Raw genomic sequence first — 20,592 nt, 5'->3', positions numbered from 1 at the left:
CTGCACCTTTCTATAACTCTTTAATCTCAAGGTAAGTAGTAATAATTAGAAGATTAATGAACTTCAAAAGTTTCTTGAGTCTTTTTAAAAACCATTTTGTGTGTAAATTTTCTGATTATTTCTACAATGGAAATATACATTTAAATTTTGACAATGGACTTTATCTGATTACTCCTTATCTCCAGCAACATGGGGCACATGGCATGTTCGGCAGTTAGGGACCTACAAAATAGAGGTGACTGGCAAGAAAATAAAGAAAAGCAAGTAGCCTTCTCTAGTTTTTTTTTTTTTTTTTTAAATAAATCTGTTATTTCTGTTGTCTCATCAAGCTCTCCAATCACTTGGTGAATCTTTGAAGGCATCAGCAATAGTGTCTGTCATCTACTAAGCAGTGATCACTATGGTAGATTTTGTAAAATGTGAAAGGAAACATTCTTCTATTCTGTAAAATTTTGTCTTTTGACATTTACTACAGAAGAAGTAGTAATGATGTGGAGTGACTCACACAATATACAAAATACAACAAGGGAACGATGTGAAAGCACATAACCCACTCATCACTAGTCTTTTAATGGGAGCTGCCATCTTTTCTGGACCCCAGATGCCTGGTATTGGATTAATCATAATTCTCGGTCCAGGACACGCTGTCATCATTTGACTTAGCATGACCCTCTTTTATTTATTTGTTTTAATAACATAAAAATGTCCATATAAAGAGCTCACCACCTAACCCAAGAACTGGATTATTATATTTATCTTAAATTTATCTGTACTTCTTTTCTGACCCTCCTATCTCTGCTCAGGGGCAAGCAATATCCCAAATTTTGTATTTATTATTTTACTAAAAATAGTTTTATTTCATACACATAAGCAAAGAGATGCATATATCTAAACAATACATTGTTTTAGTTTGATTTAGTTTTGCTTCCTTTCATGCAACATTGTTGCTAAGGTTTGTCCATGTCCTTGTATCTGTAATTCATTCCTTTTTTACTGTTTTATAATATATGCTGAACATGTACCACAATTGATTTATCCATTTTCCTGTGAATGGGCATTTGGAATTTTCAAAGCTGTTGCTATTCTGAATTGTGATATATGATCTCTCTTATCTGGGTCCCTGGTGCACACATGCAAATATTTATCTTGCATGTATGCTTTGAAAGGCACTTGCTGGCCATAGGGTATACTCGTTTTCAAATGTACACAATTTACAACTTTACAAATTGTTTTCGTAAAACCAGGAAGACAGTTTCACTTTCTAACACTTGGTATTGTCAGACTACCTAATTTTTGCCACAAATTTTGAAAAATGATATTGCATTGTGATCTGATATGCATTGTCAAGTTTTTTGATGAGATTGATCAACTTCATCTGATTAATGGCCAAATGTGTTTTTTTGTATAAAACTTATTCCTTTCTCCCATTTTTCTTTTCTCCTTATAGATTTGTATGACTTTGTATATTCTTGATACTATCACCTTCAGTTATATGTGTTTCAAGTGTCTTCTCCCATTTTGTGGCTAGTCTTGCCATTTTCTTTTTTTCTTAAATACATGTTACATTTTATTTTATTTTTATTTATTTACTTTTTTGGCTGCGTTGGGTCTTAGTTGCGGCATGCGGGATCTTCACTGTGGCACGCAGGCTTCTCTCTGGCTGTGGTGTGCAGGCTCAGTAGTTGCAGTGCACTGGCCCCAGAGTATGTGGGCTCTGTAGTTGTGGTGTGTGGGCTCCAGAGCGTGTGAGCTCTGTAGTTTGCAGCATGCAGGCTCTCTAGTTGAGGCGTGTGGGCTCAGTAGTTGTGGCTCATGGGCTTAGTTGCCCCATGGCATGTGAAATCTTCACTCCCCAACCAGGGATCGAACCTGCGTCCCCTGCATTGCAAGGCAGATTCTTAACCACTGGACCACCAGGGAAGTCCTGCCATTTTCTTTAAGTGTCCTATTTTAATATGGTTAACTGTATCAATATTTTTCTTTATGAATTAAGCCATTTTACACACAAACATGCACCCACATATTAAAACCTGGTATTTAACATATGCATATGATTGTGTATATAGATACATTTCTAAATATCATTATTTTTATGATTCCAAACCTCATGATTTGAAAAACAAATTACTTGTGGGATGGGGGCTACCAAAGCATTTATACAACATTGATTGCAAGTGATTTTCTGAATAGAGATCTGTTTAAAGAAACAGTGCATCTTAGTACTGAATAAATAGTGCGTTCTACATTTATTTATTACACGCAGAACTCCAATTTTAAAGATTCTACTGATACTTTTCTATTTATCTCAGGCCAAAAGAATTACACCTTATACACAGTGAGAATGTGTATTCTTTCTAGACATAATATCTTCTGGTAATTATTTGGCATATTTTTTAAACATCTTTATTGGACTATAATTGCTTTACAACGGTGTGTTAGTTTCCGCTTTATAACAAAGTGAATCAGCTATACATATACATATTTGACATATATTTATAGGCAGATAACTAATGATGAATCCAAAATGTAAGAAATCACTACATAATACCTTTTGAGTCATAACATAAATGCCAGGACATAAAATCTTAGCTCTTATTGAGTGAGTACTTGCTAAGTACCAGGCACTATTCTAAGTATCTCATAGGCATTAATCTATATAGTTCTCACAGCCACCCTATGAGGTAAGCACCATTATTCCCACTTACACATGATAAAACTGTGACAGAGGTCAAGCCACTTGCCCCAGTTGTCCTGGAAAATAGTGGAGCTAGAATCTGAACTCAGGCTGTCAGGACACTTTTGAAAACAAAAGGGACTGCTGTTCAGAACACCTTGGGACAGTAGGTGTAACCAGGCAGGGAGTCCGGCCAACCAAGATGTGTGGCCACCTAGCCATGCAACATCTTCCAAGGATTTTTATCCCTTTGGAAACAAAGAACATAATCTGTTTCTTGTGGGTCTTTGCATTGTTTGATATGTGAAAATTGATAGCTAGTCCTTTTCCTTTTAGCTTTGAGTAGTCATTCACACATTGAGGCATCAACATAGAGGCAGACTCAGCATCTGGAGTCTCGCCAAAGTGGGCCTTACAAATTCCCTGCCCTGTCTTCTCCATGTCTTCTCAGCCAGAGATGCCTCCGTGCTAAACCTGTGTGTGTCTTAACGATTGGTCCTCGCACTGTGATCTCTTTTATTATAGACAGAAATAAAGATGACATATCTAAGACTTCATGCAGTGTAAGAGGAAGGAAAGAAAAATTGGGTTTTTGAAATATAGCTCAAAAGTGAGAGAGCAGTGAAGCTGAGACCATAGGACTTTCAAGTCCTTATCTGCTGATTTATCATCATAAATATTGCTGCTTTTTAAAAAAATCTGTGATGGGGAACAAATCAACATTGGTCTTCTTAAAGCGCCCTGAAAAACATAGCGTGTAAGTGACCATCAGTTACTACTATTTTTGTGTAAAAATAAATTAAGTTTTCTCTTTCTTTGTCTAATGTAACTGGGTTCATTTTAAGGCCAGGTGTTGTATATACTTTAAAAATTTCTATATATTATGATTTGACATCTTAAAAAGAAAACTTTCTGGCTGGGAGAACTGGCCCTTTCTGGGGTGAGCTAATTCCTAGAGATAGCAAAGATCCCAGTGCAGGCATGCCTTTGATATGCAAACTCACCAGTCAAAGCAACACTTCCTCTATCTGGTCCATACACCCCAGGAGCAATATCCCTCAGCTTTAATTATCCCAAGGCCAGGAACCAGGCAACTAGAGGACCATCCCTATAGTCCAAGGCCCTTTGGAATTATTGATAGTAGCCAATCCTAACCATTTACCTGCCCTGTCTTGCTTTTCCCACAGAAACCCCAGTAAAGGTGGAGGCCTAAGCTTTCCTTGAACTCCTGTCTTCTGCCTGTGACCACCCGGGTGATTTTCCATGCGGCCCTGCATGCACCTTCTCTCTAGGACATGTGAGTGTAATTAACTTTGTCTTTCTGAGTCTCTCTGTCTCTTCTTGTGGCCACGCCTGACCGACCACCTCATAAAACAACACAAAACAGGCTAGAAATTTGAAAACAGAACTTAAAAATCAAGGGCAAGAGGGAAATCAACCAAGTGCTCTGGGAATCACTCTTCAAAAAGCAGCAGCAGAATGTTCTTCTGAGATGTTTGTTCATCAGACTGTCAGCAGCTCCACCTGCACCTAACTTCCAACTCCTTGACTGCATGAATGCCTTGTGCTGTTGTCTGTGGATGAGGAGGGACAGCTGTGTACAGTAAAGACAAAGCATGGTACTGCATCAAAGCAGCACTTCTTTGTCAGGGCTGGTCCTAATTCAGGTGCTATTCATTTATAAAGAAGCACTACAATTGAAAACTTGAAAACGTTTTCTTTATTGAATAGGTTTCTTGGTTGTGTTTTTTGATGAGGTGCTTTTATTGACTCAACAATGTTAACCTTGTTGAATAAAGCATCTACACAGATGAGAAAAATCTGATCATTATCTTGTAATGAGCTGTGAGTGATTCTTTGGCATTCCCTTATTGCCTTCATACAGAAGCCAGTACATTTGGCTTGACATTTGACTTAATTTCTCTTAGCCATGTCCAGAAACAGAAGCTCTTAAACTGAGCCACAGCTATTAATCATATAACAGGTGATTACTAAATGTGGAAGGAACAATGGAGGGAGTCACCTATTTTTAGACTCTGATGTGATCCTTATTGTATCATGTTTTCTGAATATTGGCATGCTTGAAATTCAAAGGGGAAAAGATACTGGCTTCTCCGTTGTAGAATGAAAATTATAGCTCAAATTTATCTAAAATCTACTTTTTACTTAATGGTTGAGTTTTATTAATAAGTAATATATTTTTAATATGTTATCAATAATGGTAAAGAAATAATTTGGAGAGAAGAACACCTACCCCTATATCTTCATTTCACATGGAGCCTTGGCTATTCAGGATGGTATTTGAAAACCTTCATGTTGGTTGTAAGTTATAAATTGATTATTCACTTGAGGTATTCCAGAGATTATTTAGAGGTTCTCTTTCTGAATTTTTTGGTAATTTTTTGCATGTAATTCAAATGAAATTCTATTTATTTCATGAAGGTCTATTTTGGAATTTCAAGAACTACAAGTCAGATAAAAAGCCACATTTATTAGCCCCAGGAGATCACTATAAAACTCGGACCTAAAATTAATTTCTCACAACACACAAAAGATAGAACTCCCTAGTTTATGGCAGCCGTGGGGAAACAGTGATATATTGTTCTTCACCACTCAGTTGCTTCAACACCAGCAGGTTTTAGTTAACACTATTATGATAGTGAATGACCCTAAAGAGGGCTCCCTCGTTCACTTAAGGCTCCTTCCTAATAACCTACAGCTGTGTGAACGCCATCAGCTATGGGAGTTTCTGAGGGGCATATATTAAAAATGTTGGAATGTCACTCCATATGGTTCTTGCGGGCTTCCTTTGACGACTCATAATATTCCGTCAGTCCAGCTGTCAATGGCCAATTCCTCAGCTGGGCTGATGACTTGAAAAGCTACTCACCAGTCTTTGTTTCTCATTGTTGCTATTAAAAAGCCAGGAGCTCTTTGTTTGCAGTGGGTAAAAAATGAAGAGGTGCTCCTGTTGAATTAACACAGCCAAGGTTCTGAATAGGACTGTCTCCTCAAACCTCTGTAAACTTCTGTTTTTTTACACACTAAAGTACACTTGATTGTGGGGACGCTAAGTGACTTGGAGGAGAAATTGTTATTGTTTCAATTGCATGGAAATATAAACGCACATTTGCAAAAGAGGCCCCGAATGCAGCCCTGGGCGCAAGTTTAAGAGTGATCTTATTTTGTTGGCTTGTAATGGACAGATTTAACTTTAGAACTTGTTTGCTGAAGAAAAGCAATGAATGTAAAGAGGTAATGTTTTACTGTAAAACTTTAATGTAGAAAGAATTAGTGGGATCATTACATCCTTTATTTGGGAAAACAAAGAAGGGCATTATTGGAAAAGAGCAGAAAATCTACAAACTATATGTAAAATTAAATAGAATTTAAGGGGAAAAAGAGGTAAATATATAAAGCCTAATTCTGTAAAGAGATTAAAGTTTTACTTTTTTACTCTTTTATTTTGGGACTAAATCTTAATTTAGAACCAGTCTTACAGGGCGTTGACAATTGATTGCTTACACTGTCAGAGGAAAATAATGTGTTGATGTTTATATGTTACCCTTGTTGATTTTTAGACATTTGCCTTTTTTTTATTGGAAAATTATTTTGTTTTAAGAAGATTGGTAGAAAGGAGACAGTTTCTAGGGAAAAGAGTTTAGAATGATTGCCTTCATATATTTAGGCTTCTCTTCAAAAATTCATTTAATTTCTCTATGTTTCTGTTTACCTGTTTTCATAGAAGGCAAGAAAACACCAAATTAACTCCAGGATATGAGGAATGTCTTTATAAATATTTATAAATACTTTTCCAATAGTTCTAAGGCCTATACAAGTGATGTTGAAACAAAAATGCATAATAAATGGTTATTCCTATTTCATTAGGTGTTAGAGTCTGTGAAACATTCCTAAATCTCCAGAATCAGTTAAAGCATGTTTTTATAGCAGCTCAAAGCTAAAGACTCTAAGGAACATTAGCAGAACTTCATTTACCCAAAATTAATGGGCCCTGATGCAGTTGGAATTCTACAAAAAAGGGTATCATTATACAATCCACACTTCTCTAATTACACACCTACTTTGTTTTAATGCTCTCCTCACATTTCTGACGGTTCGCATATATTGTGGCAGTCATTTACTAATATCTCTTACTACTTTGTCTTTCCTCATACGTTTCTTGTCTTCATCATGAAGACATGTTTTTGTAAGAAACTTTTCTATTATACCTTGCAAACAAATCTCAGTAGTTAGCCCCTTAAGTCTTTTCTTACATACTGTAAGAAATGTAATAATTATTTAAAATGCTCCCTTGAAGTTGGAAAGCAGATGGAAAGAAAGTGCTTCATTCACTTATTAAACTGTTTTCTACAATGTGTTGACTTATTTAAGATACATCTTAGAAAACAGAATGCTAAATATTGCCAGAATGAGGATAGAAGAGAGTGAGCATTTGAAATTTGGAGGGTTTATTAAATATTGGCAATCGAGTACTTAAGTGTAACATATAGAGACCATATATATAACACAGTAAATAATTTTGTTTCTTAAATACTTCAGCCAGATTTCATTATCGCAAGCCTATTTGTGGTTTTATTTCACAAAACATTGAGAAAGAAGAGAAAGATAAGAAAGAAAAAGCACAAGATAAAAATTAGAAAGATGTCCAGCACAATGATTGATTACTTTTTTATATGATAATACTGGGTCTGTTTTATCTGCATTTGGAATAAAATTATGGCAAAGTCAGTGAGCACCCACCCGCCTCCCACCCAGATGTTCCTTAACATGTTCTAACAGAGGACATACAGGAAGGAAGCATCTTGCTTATTTAGATGTACCTTAATCAGTGAGTTAGGTTATAAAAATTAGGCCCTGAGGGCTTCCCTGGTGGCGCACTGGTTGAGAGTCTGCCTGCCGATGCAGGGGACACGGGTTCGTGCCCCGGTCTGGGAAGATCCCACATGCCGTGGAGCAGCTGGGCCCGTGAGCCATGGCCGCTGAGCCTGTGCGTCCGGAGCCTGTGCTCCGCAACGGGAGAGGCCACAACAGTGAGAGGCCCGCATACTGCAAAAAAAAAAAAAAAAAAAAAAAAAAGGCCCTGTGGAAAAACTGAGAAGATGAAGAATTGGAACATTATTTCACAATAAAAAATAAACTGGAATTTTGGGAGCTCAGGGAGGCTGAAAATTCAATTATTGAAAAAATGACTGAGGGTGCTAGAACAGTTGGACATCCACGGGCAAAAAAGTGAATCTAGACCCAGGCCTTCCTTACACACTTCACTAAAACTAACTCAGAATGGATCTTTGACCTAAATGTAAAACCGTAAAACGCTAGAAAATAACATAGGAAAAAAAAAATCTAAATGACCTTGGGTATGGCAGTGACTTTAGATATAACACCAACACCATCCATGAAAAAAATAATTGATAAACTAGTCTTCATTAAAACTAAAATTCTGGGGCTTCCTCAGTGGCTCAGTGGTTGAGAGTCCGCCTGCCGAAGCGGGGGACACGAGTTCGTGCCCCAGTCCGGGAAGATCCCACATGCTGTGGAATGGCTGGGCCCGTGAGCCATGGCCGCTGAGCCTGTGTGTCCGGAGCCTGTGCTCCGCAATGGGAGAGGCCACAACAAGTGATAGGCCTGCGTACCGCAAAAAAAACCCCCAAAAACTAAAAATCTGCTCTGTGAAGGACAGTGTCAGGAGAAAGAGAGACAAGCCACAAACTGGGAGAAAATATTTGCAAAAGACCTATCTGGTAAAGGATATTATCCAAAATATACAAAGAACTCTTAAAACTCAACAATAGGAAAATAGGCTGATTGAAAAATGGGCAAGAGAGCTCATCCACCATATGAAGTTACAGCAAGAAGATGGACATATATGAACCAGGAAGCAGGCCCTCACCAGGCACTGAATCTGCCAGTGCCTTCATCTTGGACCTACTGGTCTCCAGAACCATGAGAAATAAATTTCTGTTGTTTATAAGCACCCCCCCCCCCCGCCAAAAAAAAATGGGCATGAGACCTGAATAGACACTTAACCAAAAAAGATATACATATGGTAAAAAGCACATGAAAAGGTGTTCCATATCATATGTCATTAGGAAACTGAAACTTAAACAACAACGAGATACCACTTACACACCTGTTAGAATGGCCAAGATGCCAAACACTGACACCACCAAATCCTGGGGAGGGTATAGAGCGTCAGGAACTCTCATTCATTGCTAGTGGGATACAAAATAGTACAGCCACTTTGGAAGATGGTTTGACATTTTTTTACAAAACTAAACACTCTTACCATATGAGCCAGCAGTTGTGCTCCTTGGAATTTACCTTAATGAATGGAAAACTTATGTCCACATAGAAGCCTGTACAAGGATGTTTATAGCATCTTTATTCATAATGCCTCCAACCTGGAAACAATTAAGATGTCCTTCAGTAGGTGAATGGATATACTATGGTATCTCCAGACAATGAAATATCACTCAGTAACTAAAAAGAAATGAGCTATCAAGTTATGAAAAGACACGGAGGGACCTTAAATTAATATTACTAAGTGAAAGAAACTGAAAGGGCTACATACTGTACAATTCCAACGATATGACGTTCTGGAAAAGGCAAAACTATGGAGACAGTGATCAGTGGTTGCCAGGGGTTAGGGGGAGGGAAGGATGATCAGGCAGAGTACAGAGGATTTTTAGGGCAGTGTGAAGTTATTCTGTGTGATACTACAGTGGTGGATACGTGTCATTAAATATTTGTCAAAATTTATAAAATATACAACACCAAGAGTGAACACTAATGAAAACTATGGATGTTGGGTAGATAATGATGTGTTCATGTAGGTTCATCGATTTTAACAAATACAGTATCCCCCTGTGGTGTCAGGTGTTGATAGTGGGAGAGATTGTGCATATGTGGGAGCAGGGGGCATACGGGAACTCTGTACTTTCTGCTTAATTTTGCTGTGAAATTAAAACTGCACTAAAAAATTAAGTGCACTTAAATGGCTGAGGACCTTTAAAGACTAGCACTGATATTTTATCTCCAGGTACCTCAGGCATCTGTGAGCTGCTGCACATCTCCCTTTACGGCCACAGACCTTCTATGAAGGCAGTGCTGGGTGTCCTTGAGCTAGTCATAATTTGGGGGAGTAAAGAACTTGGAATGGTGGCATCAGTGAAGCATGGAAAAAGCTCACAAGGAAATCAGGGCCTGGAGAGAGTACCTGTCAGAGAAGCAGGTGCTAGGTGGACCGTTCAGGAGTGAACCAGTTCGTCTTTTCCCTAGAAAGATACTAAGGAAGGTAACTGTTGGGTGGAGGTTGCACTTGGGGGGCTGAGAGGATAGTTGGTAGAAAAGCCGACATCTGCTTTCATACCTGCACAAAGGAGGGATTTTATTTTGCATTCTGTAATGCTTCTTTTGGGGTAGGTAGGGGATAAAATAGTGAAGAAATAAGTGTTCGACGCATGATAGATACTATTTAAAGTTGTAAGTGAATGGCGAGAAAATGTAAGAGGCAAACTTAACACATGATGGGTAAGAATAAAGGTGTTAAATATAAACATTACATGAAAATATATCATTAATTTTCCATTTTTTAAAGCACCATAGCAATTTTATAAAGGGGACATAAAAATGAGTATATTTTAAGCTAATGTTTATGGGTACCTGAAGAAATAAAGAATATCGAGGGAAATAGAAACTTCTTAAATTCTAAACTGTGACATAAGGAAATCTCATAGTTCAGTCAACTAGAAGGGAGATAAAATAGTGTCCAGGCATTTCTTAATTGGAAATTTCTTTTTCTCAGCCCAAAAAGAAACTTTCCATCTGTTCTAGCATCTGCTTACTGTGGTTCAAGAATTTCTCCAATTTAACAAGTAGGTGTGACAGTTATGACATCCGGGAATTTTTATAAGGAAGCACAAAAGAGTTGGGGTGGCTGATAACTGGTTTCATAAGCTTTTCGCAGATTCCTTATATACACACAGAATTAAAATAGCTCCTCACATGGCATGTTTATACCTTTTATAGAAAAAAACTCTTTCAATTGATGCGATATTGGAATTGTACTATTTTTAAACCTATTTATCATGAGAAGAACAGAAAGTGGTTTTGCCCAATTACAGGCCATGGTAGGATTTTAGGAGATGTGACTTCTAGGTCAGTTGGTGAGACTAGTCCCCTTGTGGCTTTCAGAAAGTTGCCTCATTTCTCTTTGACTCAATTTGTCCACTGGTTAAAATGCAAATTTAAATACCTGCCTATTCTGAATATACTGGAAGGTTGAGGAAGAAAATATACTAGGCATATAGTTGCTATAGACTGAATATTTGTGTCCCTCTCTATATTTCTATGTTGAGATCCTAATGCCCAATGCGATGGTATTAATAGGTAGGGCCTTTGAGAGGTACTTAAGCCATGAGGGTGGAGCCCTCATGAATGGGATCAGTGACTTATAAAAGTGAGTCCAGAGAGATCCCTAACTCTTCCACTATGTGAGGATACAGGCTATGAACCAGGAAGCAGGCCTTCACCATAAACACAACCATTTTGGCACCTTGATCTTGGACTTCCTAGCCTCCAGAACTGTAAGAAATAAATTTTTATGGTTTCTAAGTTACTCAGTCCATCACATTTAGTTTTAGCCGCCTGAACGGATTAAGAGAACGGTATATATGGGGCTTCCCTGGTGCACAGGGTTAAGAATCAGCCTGCCAATGTAGGGGACATGGGTTCGAGCCCTGGTCTGGGAAGATCCCACATGCCGCGGAGCAACTAAGCCCGCAAGCCACAACTACTGAGCCTGTGCTCTAGAGCCCACGAGCCACAACTGCTGAGCCCATATGCCACAACTGCTGAGCCCATGTGCCACAACTACTGAGCCTGCGCGCCTAGAGCCTGTGCTCTGCAACGAGAAGCCACCGCAATGAGAAGCCTGCGTGCTGCAACTAGAGAAAGCCCGTGCACAGCAACGAAGACCCAATGCAACCAAAATAAAAAATAAATAAAATTTAAAAAAAATAATAAAAAAAAGAACAGTATATGAATGCAAGTGAAGATCATTACAGTTGAGTCTTCCCTCACCTCTTATGTTTGCTTAGAAACTCTGGATTCTGAAGTTTTGTAATGTCTTGCTTTCATTTGAGGGAAAAAAACATGATCTTAAAAAGTTTAGAACTTCTGATTATGCCTTGAATATGTAAAATTTTCTTTCCCCCTTTTAAAAACTTAAAAAAATTTTTATCTTAATTTATTAAATTATTTTCCGTTTGTCTTTATAGCTATATAATGTCTCCAGTATTTCATTGTGCTTTTCAGTGAGTGTCAGGCACCTAGTGAAGCAAACATTTTTGTGCGATCATTATCTATCTTTCACATTTGGGAATAGAAGAAGTGAGAGTACCACTTTAGTTGGTATTCTGCCATGTGCCCAAATCAAATATCTCTTGCCCCTCTGAATCTAATGTATATTCCAGTTTGACTTTTGTTTGAAATGATTTTCTGTGGTCTCACAGTACAGGTCATCCAGGTGTGGTCATCAGTGGTGGCTCCAGGTGACCTTAGGGTTTTGTGCTGCTGGTCAGTTTACTAGTCTCCAGACCATGACCAGACCCATGAGGTTTACAGTTTGAAAAGGTCTTGGTCTCGGGTCACTCAGAACCATTCTTTGTAAAAGGGACCTTTCCTGTCCACATTCTCTTCTTTTGATTTGACTAGAATTCTGTGGGAGTGAGATGACCTATGGGAAAGGCTGAGAAGTTGAGGATTTCTGATGCAAACTTGCCTAACGTTATGAAAGGTGAATAATAGTTGGGAGTTAGTATTTCCTTTGCTTACTAGGCCAAAGTACACATTTTCTCTCACACATCCCCAAGAAGCAAAGAATACGAGAGACCTTGACCTCTTAAGTGATCCTTCATATTTTGTTGACTTGCTAGAACCTTGTATTTGCTATTCTATTATCTATGTCTATATCTGTACCTAGAATGTTAAGAATATTAACAGAGTCAAAAATAGAGAAAGAAAGAACGTATGTATTACCTCAAAATATGTGAAGAGATGCTCAACCTAAAATTAATTAGGAACACAAGACCACAATGAGATACCATTTTACACACAACAGACGGGAAAAAATTGTCTAGTAATACCAAGTGTTTGTGCAGATGTAGCTCAACTGGATTTCTTATTCGTTGCTGGTGGGGATATAAATGGGTTCCACTACTTTGGAGAATAATTTGGTATTGTGAATTAGAGCATTTGTATACCATTTGACTCAGCAGTTCCACTCCCTTATGTATATACAGTCATGTGTATCAGGAAACATGAGCATGTATCTATAATAGCCACACACTGGAGAAAGCCCACTGTGGTCCCTGAATAAATCAATGATAGTGTCGTGAGCCAAGGGTAATGATTCTGCACAACTGGTGTTCATCCAAGATAAAAGACTAAGGAAAACAAGAAGCATCAAGATGATCACCTAATACAGCACCTGACACGTAGAATGCGTGTAATCATTTCTTGAATAGATGAATGATAAAAATCATTCATTTCAGGACATTATGTGACTCTTCAGGTATTGGTAAATGTTAAAACAGCCTCTCCTGACTAACCTATTTCCTTCTGATGACACCACGGGTATTTACTAAGAGCCCCTTTACCAAATATTTTCTCATCACTTAATGATGCTGTATTATATTCATGTGTATTTTACTGTGTAAATGGTACTAAAAATTTTTCACCCTGCCCATTTTGTAACTAGAAGCAGCTTATAAACTCCTGGAGGGCAAGGGTCACATCTGAGTTTCCTTTTCTTTTCTTACAAAACTACATGGAATGGATAATCAGTAGCTGCTTAGGACCCAATGGTGAAATAAAAATCTACTCAAATTTTCCTCTTTTTTAAAAAAAGTCTATTTTGAAAAGAACAAATCATGGTCAAAAGCAGAATATTTCAACTGGATTAGGTGCTCCATGACGTCAAGTGGATACTCTTAAAGAAAAATTCAGTGTATAGATAGTGAAGTTGTAGCTATTATCTTTATGTGTAGGAATATGTTTGTGACAAACACAAGGAAATTTTTATGTGGTAATACTAGGACGTAATGAAATTCTGAGCACACAAGGCATCAATGATAGAAAAACACTGTATATCTGATATTCATCCAATTAAAAGCATCTAAACAATGTGCTATGCTTATTCTCTTGCTAAGAAAAAATGGAATCCAGAAAGCTGTTGATATTTCAGTTCTAAGAGGTTATCTTTGTTGTTGTTGTTTAATCAAGTACTAATCAGGAGAGGTACACTTTATAACAGAAGAGCAAATTTAGCTGACATCAAAACTACCCAGGCAGTTAGCCTTAGATGATTATTCTTAGAATTGCGTTAGCCTATTTCCAATTAAACTATACTTCCTGTTGTTATAGTGGCTATAAGAGGCACAAATTTAAAGAGAAAAAGAAAATGGACTTCCCCACTCTTTCCCTTCTACCTACCTAGTACATCTCCTGTTTTAACCTTCTAATATGCTAATTGGTTCATGTGTATCAGATGAGATTCTTTTCATAGAAAGCAACAGAAATCCCAAACTGAAATAACCGAAAAGGAAGCTTATTGTTTCATTAATTGAGCACTCTATATCTGTTGTGACTAGGATTTATTATTGGTTCTGCTTACTCTGGCTTGGCTGCATTTTAAGGCAGGCTTTTTAGTGGTGGTTACTTATGTAATAGGAAAGAGAACTTCTGTCCTTCAAGAGTAGAGCAAAAACTTGGCTCTCCTAAGTTGATACTGAGCTATGGACCCATCCCTGAAGCAATCAGTGTGTCCAGGGAAACAGAATTAGTTTAGACCTGCAGCACAAGTCTACCTCTGTGGATGTGGGACTGGGGACTATGTGTTCCAAACACAAAGGCTGCATCTAGGAAGGATAAATACTTGGACAAAGTTTAGGGTACTGTTACCAAGGGTAACTCTGTGCTAAATGGTCCATTTATCTACTATATTATACCTTTCAAGTCAGTTCCACGTTTTCTTATAATATCCTTAATGATTATGGGCTATATTTTTATTTTATTTTTGTATAGAAATATGAGGGATACTGGCAGGATAGAACAGTTTTTTGTTTCTTGGTTGGTGAAAGAAGGTGCAAGCCACTTTTCTGCTAGGTGACTACAAGGGATCAATTTGGAACAGATTTTCTTAATTCTGAGAATGTCTTTAAGGTCACTTATTATTCAAATGGAAGAAGTAAGAATCCATTGATTCAGGAAAAGTATGTATAAGAATATTTTGTGACTCCTTAAAAGTTTTCTCCGTGTATCTTTTGCTATGTAAGCTTGGGGAAAAGTGAAGTAAATTTGCATTGTCAAGGACTTCTAGGAGGAAATAGAATGTCCCCATTTCGTTTGAGACCACCTTATCCTAGCTAACGTTGGATAGGTGGAGATGTTTTCAAATAAGTTCACCTGTGTCCCCAAAAGAGCATTTGTTCCAAGGGCAGGCAGATATTTGACGAGTGAATCGTAGGAAATCATGAAGATTCATTCCATAACAGTGTGTGCCTGGAAGACCTCCCTGTCACAAGGGGATATTGTGGGAACAGTGGCTTAGACTGAAAAGATAAGAGGAGATCTGTAACTTTGGTACACCTCTGCAGCTCCCGTTGCATCATTGGGAGGGTAAAAAGGCTCAAATGAATGCACTGGACCAGATAAGTGCAGTGAATTTGCATGGCAGTGCCGACAGGAATGACAGTTGAATATTGGGGCTAGTCTGAAACTGGTCAGACAGCTTGAGTGCCTTCTCTTCCTCCTCCTCTAGTTTTTCTCTTTCTTTCCCTCTGTCTCTCCCTCCCTGCCTCCTTCTGTTCTTCTGCTAAAGATGAGTAACTGAGAAACAGAGATGACCCCTTTGGACTGTGTAAGTGTCCATGGTTCTTGACAGCTTGGTTAAGGGGAGAGGTTTCAAGAGGGAGCCACTGGACTTCCTTTTAAATTGGTCCTGTGGGGGATTGCATGATTAATTTGAATATGAAAAAGACTTATTATCTTAATTATACCGCAAGCTGATGATGCAGGTCATGTTGATTTTACTGGATTAATTTTAAAAAAGAATCATTCTTAAGAATTTTGCTTTTCCTCCTCCTGCTTTCTGTCTTCCAAACCTGATCAGGCAAACCTGATCTTTAAAATAAACTGTTCCTCACCGTCAAATGGAGACTTGGATGGGAATAGCATATCTAAAGAAATAATGAAACACTTGGAAGAGGAGAGGGGTCAACAGAGAAAAAAGGGCCAGCGAGTTGAGCGTTGGCACTTCCCATCCCTGCAGAGGGAACGCTGGCTCAGGGACCTGTCAGATATCTTGGCAGGAATATCTCAGTTCTCAGTCAAGTTTCCTTAGCCAGATGCCATTGAACAATCAAATCAAATAATTAACTCCATTTTCAAATTCCACGTTCATGAAGCAAACTTCTTATATTTTGGCCTCTCCATAGGGAAAGAATTGACTGAATAAAGTATAAATTAAACTGGAATCTTTGGTGATAGAGGATGGCAACATCAAACAGCTTTGAAAACACCAATTTCAAAATTAATAGAAAAAATACATTGGAAAATGTAAAAATAAATGACAGCATCATTCTCAAGTCAAACTAAAATGGATGATTGAGGATGTCAGCTCTCTCCTAAAGACAATAAGCCCAGCAAAAAGTTTGTGTTTGACTTTTAGTCTTCCTTTTTGAGAGACCTACTATGTGAGGTTCTGAGGATAGAGCAATGAACAAGATAGTTATGTTTTCTGCCCCCATGGAGAAAAATTCTAATGAAATTAGAATTGAAAAAGAAAATTGATTATATAAGAGTAGTTAATTATAACTTTTAGTAGCAGAGGTGAGAATGAGAAATAAAAAGTGCTTTTCAAACATGGAGTGAGGTGCCTGTCCTAGTTTGAGGAGCTAGGGAAGGCTTTCTTAAGGAAATAACATATGACCTGGGATATGAGGTCTGAGGAAAGAGGAAGATGTATAGCAGCAGAGGACAAAGGGGAAATTTTCTAGATTGTATTAGTCAAGGTTCTTGGTTACAAATAATAGAAGATAACTGACTAGCTAGCAGATTAAAAAAATTATTGAAAAAATATTGGGCATATCACAGAATTAATTGGGAGACTGGGAAATAGGTTTAGAGAGTGAGACAGAACCCAAAAAAATCTAACACAATGGAAAATACAGCTCAGAACATACCGGGATAGTTGTATGCTTGGGATGCTGTAACTGGTGCTATCTCCACTTGGTATTTGTGCTGAGCTGTAAGTAATCTTCAACTGTCACTGTGTCCTTGTTTCACTTTCACTTTTCAAAGTCTTGGCAGGAGCATCTGACTGACCAAGTGTGGTGGCCATTCTCTGAGGTGACTCCTTATTCATGATTCTGCTTGGTATTCATGCCCTGTGCAGTCCCCTCCCATATTGTATTAGGGTTGATCTTTGTGACCAATAGAATATAGCAGAAGTGATGGAATGTAACTTCTGAGGCCAGATCACAAAAGACATTGTCACTTCTTACTTGCTCTTCCTTGGACCACTTGCTTTTGAGGAAGCCAGCTGCCGTGTTGTGAGGGCACTTCATCAGCCTTTTGGAGAGGTCTACATGGTGAGGAATGGAAGCCTCCTGCCAACAACTGGCACCAACTTGTCAGTCATGTGAGTGAACCACCTTGGGAGTGGATCCTTCAGATAATGTCTCCATGACAACCTCATGAGAGGCTGAGCCAGAATGACCCAGCTGAGCTGCTCCTGAATCCCTGTTCCACAGAAACTGTATGAGATAGCAAATGTTTGTTTTTGTTTTAAGTTGCTAAACATTAGGGCAATTTGTTACACAGAAATAGGTAACTAATACACATGCCCGATTCCTATCTGCCAAAAAGAGAGAGGTCCTACCATTTTACAGATGAGGAAATTAACTCAGATTTTAAGTCTTTAATTTTTTTCCCATATCACTTAATAAACATTTGCATGGCTCTCCTTTGTACCAGCCACTGTTGTAAATACTTTACAAATTTTAACTCACGTAATGCTCCTAGCAGCCTTATGAGGTAGGCACTGTTAGTTCCAGTTTTGGACTGAATTTTGTTCCTCCAAAATCAGTATGTTGAAGCCCTAGCCCCCAATGTGACTGTATTTGGAAATGGGGCCTTTCACGAGGTAATTAAGGTTAAATGAAGTCATGACCCTAATCCAGGGTGACTGATGTCCTTATGAGAATAGGAAGAGATGCCAGGCATGTAAAGGCACAGAGAGAAAGTCATCTGCCAGCAAAGGAGAGAGGCCTCAGGAGAAGCCATACCTGCCAGCACCTTGACTGTGGACTTCCAAGCTACAGGATGTAGGGAAATAGCTTTCTGTTGTGTAGGCCACCCGGTCTGCAGTGTTTTGTTACGGCAGTCCTAGCTGACTAATACTAGACAACACCATGGGTCTGTGTGAGTCAGACTATTCTGATTCCTGCTCTCACTCTGCTGTCCATTATGGTAATCACCCCCACCTTGCCTTTGGTGGTTGAGGCTATAGATAAAGAAACTGAGGCACAGAGACGTTAAGTAACTTGTTCAGGGTCATGCAGCTGGTAAGTGGTAAATTGGGATTTGATTTCTAAATGAATCCACTATGCTACATCTTAATAAACACAGTTATACTCCCTCGAGAACTTTATATTCTGTACATATTTTTTTTAATTTATTCATTTATTTATTTTTTGTGTTACACGGGCCTCTCACTGTTGTGGCCTCTCCCGTTGCGGAGCACAGGCTCCGGATGCGCAGGCTCAGTGGCCATGGCTCACGGGCCCAGCCGCTCCACGGCATGTGGGATCTTCCCGGTCTGGGGCACGAACCCATGTCCCCTGCATCGGCAGGCGGACTCTCAACCACTGCGCCACCAGGGAAGCCCTGTACATATTTTTAAATTGAGATTGTTGACATAGCTTCTAAATGGGTTTAATAAGAAGTTTTAAAACGATTTTGGCCCCCAGTGGAACAAATTAACTAAAGCATCCATTCTGAATTTCCTGAACTATTTGAATCATTTCACTTTAAATGTTTGCCTGGGATGCACTGAACTGTAAGTAATCTCTGTCAGTGTGTCTGTCCTCTTTCACTGTCTCAGAAGCAGAAGCATCTGATTGGCTGAGCCCATCTCCTATCTACCAGTTAAATGCAGTTAACGTCGTTAGCTGTATGGCAGGAAACTCTCACATAATAACTTAGATAGAGAAAACATCCCCGATACAAGGATTTACCCTTCTGTGTTGTCGTAACCCGGATGTGGTCCAAGATATCCTCAGCCCTTGCCTTGTACTAAGACTCTCAGCACTTGATTGGTTGCTTAGAACACATCCAATTTCATAACACATTCATGAGAAATTAATATTTTACTAAAACTCTTCTGTACAGAGGGTAGGATTTCCATTACACACAGCCTAACAGTCCCTCAATATGAATCTCTAGCAGATCATTTGGTTTTCATTCTCAAAATTTCTCTACTTGCTGTTAGCCTCAACTGTCAGTTTTTCCCCTTCCCTTACACAGTCCCTAAAAATCCCCTCTGCTGTCTTGATTATTTTAGTTCTGTGCAAACTCCACTTGGCAAAACAAATGCCCTCTCTCCAGTGGTGCAACGACTATCTATTATAGACTCTACTGCCTATATAGGTAACACTGAGGTAGGCTGGGGCTTTGTGTAAGGAAAGGGGGAGTAGAGCAAACTGTTGAACTCTGAGGCTGCGTGCCTTGCTTTAAAGACACTCAGATTCAATGAAAAACAAACAAAACGCAAAGAACACCTGTGCTAGCTAGACAAAATATTTCTGCAGGCTGGGTTTAGTTGATTTGCTGTCCTTTCTTCATTGTTCCTCAAGCTACCCTAAATGACTTTTCAAAATATTCAAGTAACGCAGAGCTCTTCCACAGCAGGAATTCTAAGCTAAGAAAATAGCAGTGTATAGTGACTTGGAGGCATGGTGAGAAAGAGAGTTGGACAGACACTTCACCAGTCATCTCAGGGCTTGTAGGTAGGAAAATGGATGAATCCATACTGAAATCAAAAGAGATAAATCTCAGCCCAAATCTCAAAACCAACTGTCTAGTTTATAATTACAATAACAGCCTACATCCTTATCCTGCGCTTATTTTGCTGTGTGATATTGGGGAGACAGTTTGGTTTTCTATTCTAGACAGGATAGGTTTTCTGTTCTGGGTTCTGACCCAGTACCACCTGCTGCAGAGGCTTAAATTAAAAGCAGAGATATGGGTGCAGATTGGTAGGGACCTGGCATTTTGGCAATTTTCTTTTATGCTAATTGTAACATTGCCCTTATTTGAATCCCTTCAGGGCCAAGATATATCTATTTCACATGTATGTGAAACAAAGCAATCAAATCTTGGTAGGGAAGGGTACAAATTAGCTTGTTCTATTTTTTCTCAAGTATTAGATTTTCAGTCAGGGATTTTTGTAGCATCTCAGAGAATGCTATAACTAAGTAGAGCATTAATGCACCTAAAAGCTAAACATTGATAATGTGTAATGAGCAATCTGCTAAATGTTAATACGATTTATCCTTTTGAAATTTGATAAACATGACATATTGCATGCATTTAGTGCTAATCTATTTTAGACATTCATTTGGTTTGACCTATAACCATACTATATTACGTTCCTTGAGATATTTATCTTGTCATTTGGAAACAAGATTACAATTAATGTGACACACATGACTTTAAATTACTACCTCAACTAGAGATGTGTCAGTGATGAATTAGCCACAGCTTTGAACCCTCCGCTTATAATTTAAATTACCACCCTTTAGCTGATGCATCATTGTAATCCATTAAATAAATCG

At 38.5% G+C, this 20,592-nt stretch overlaps 1 long non-coding RNA gene across 2 annotated transcripts in view; it reads left to right on the top strand.

Annotated features, from left to right (window-relative positions):
• The first annotated feature begins 2,958 nt into the window (after positions 1-2,958).
• LOC149748555 (uncharacterized) overlaps positions 2,959-20,592 on the top strand; it is a 264,753-nt gene continuing 247,119 nt past the window's right edge. For both annotated transcript variants that reach the window (XR_016394114.1, XR_016394115.1), the window contains exon 1: positions 2,959-3,971. This is a non-coding gene — a long non-coding RNA (uncharacterized LOC149748555). The remainder of the gene's footprint in view (positions 3,972-20,592) is intronic.

The sequence above is a fragment of the Delphinapterus leucas genome, chromosome 8 (genome assembly GCF_059928025.1).
Source record: "Delphinapterus leucas isolate spDelLeu-1000000601 "Yukka" chromosome 8, BTC_Dleu_Yukka2, whole genome shotgun sequence".
Taxonomy (NCBI): Eukaryota; Metazoa; Chordata; class Mammalia; order Artiodactyla; family Monodontidae; genus Delphinapterus; species Delphinapterus leucas.
This window is presented reverse-complemented; position numbering and strand designations above follow the sequence as displayed.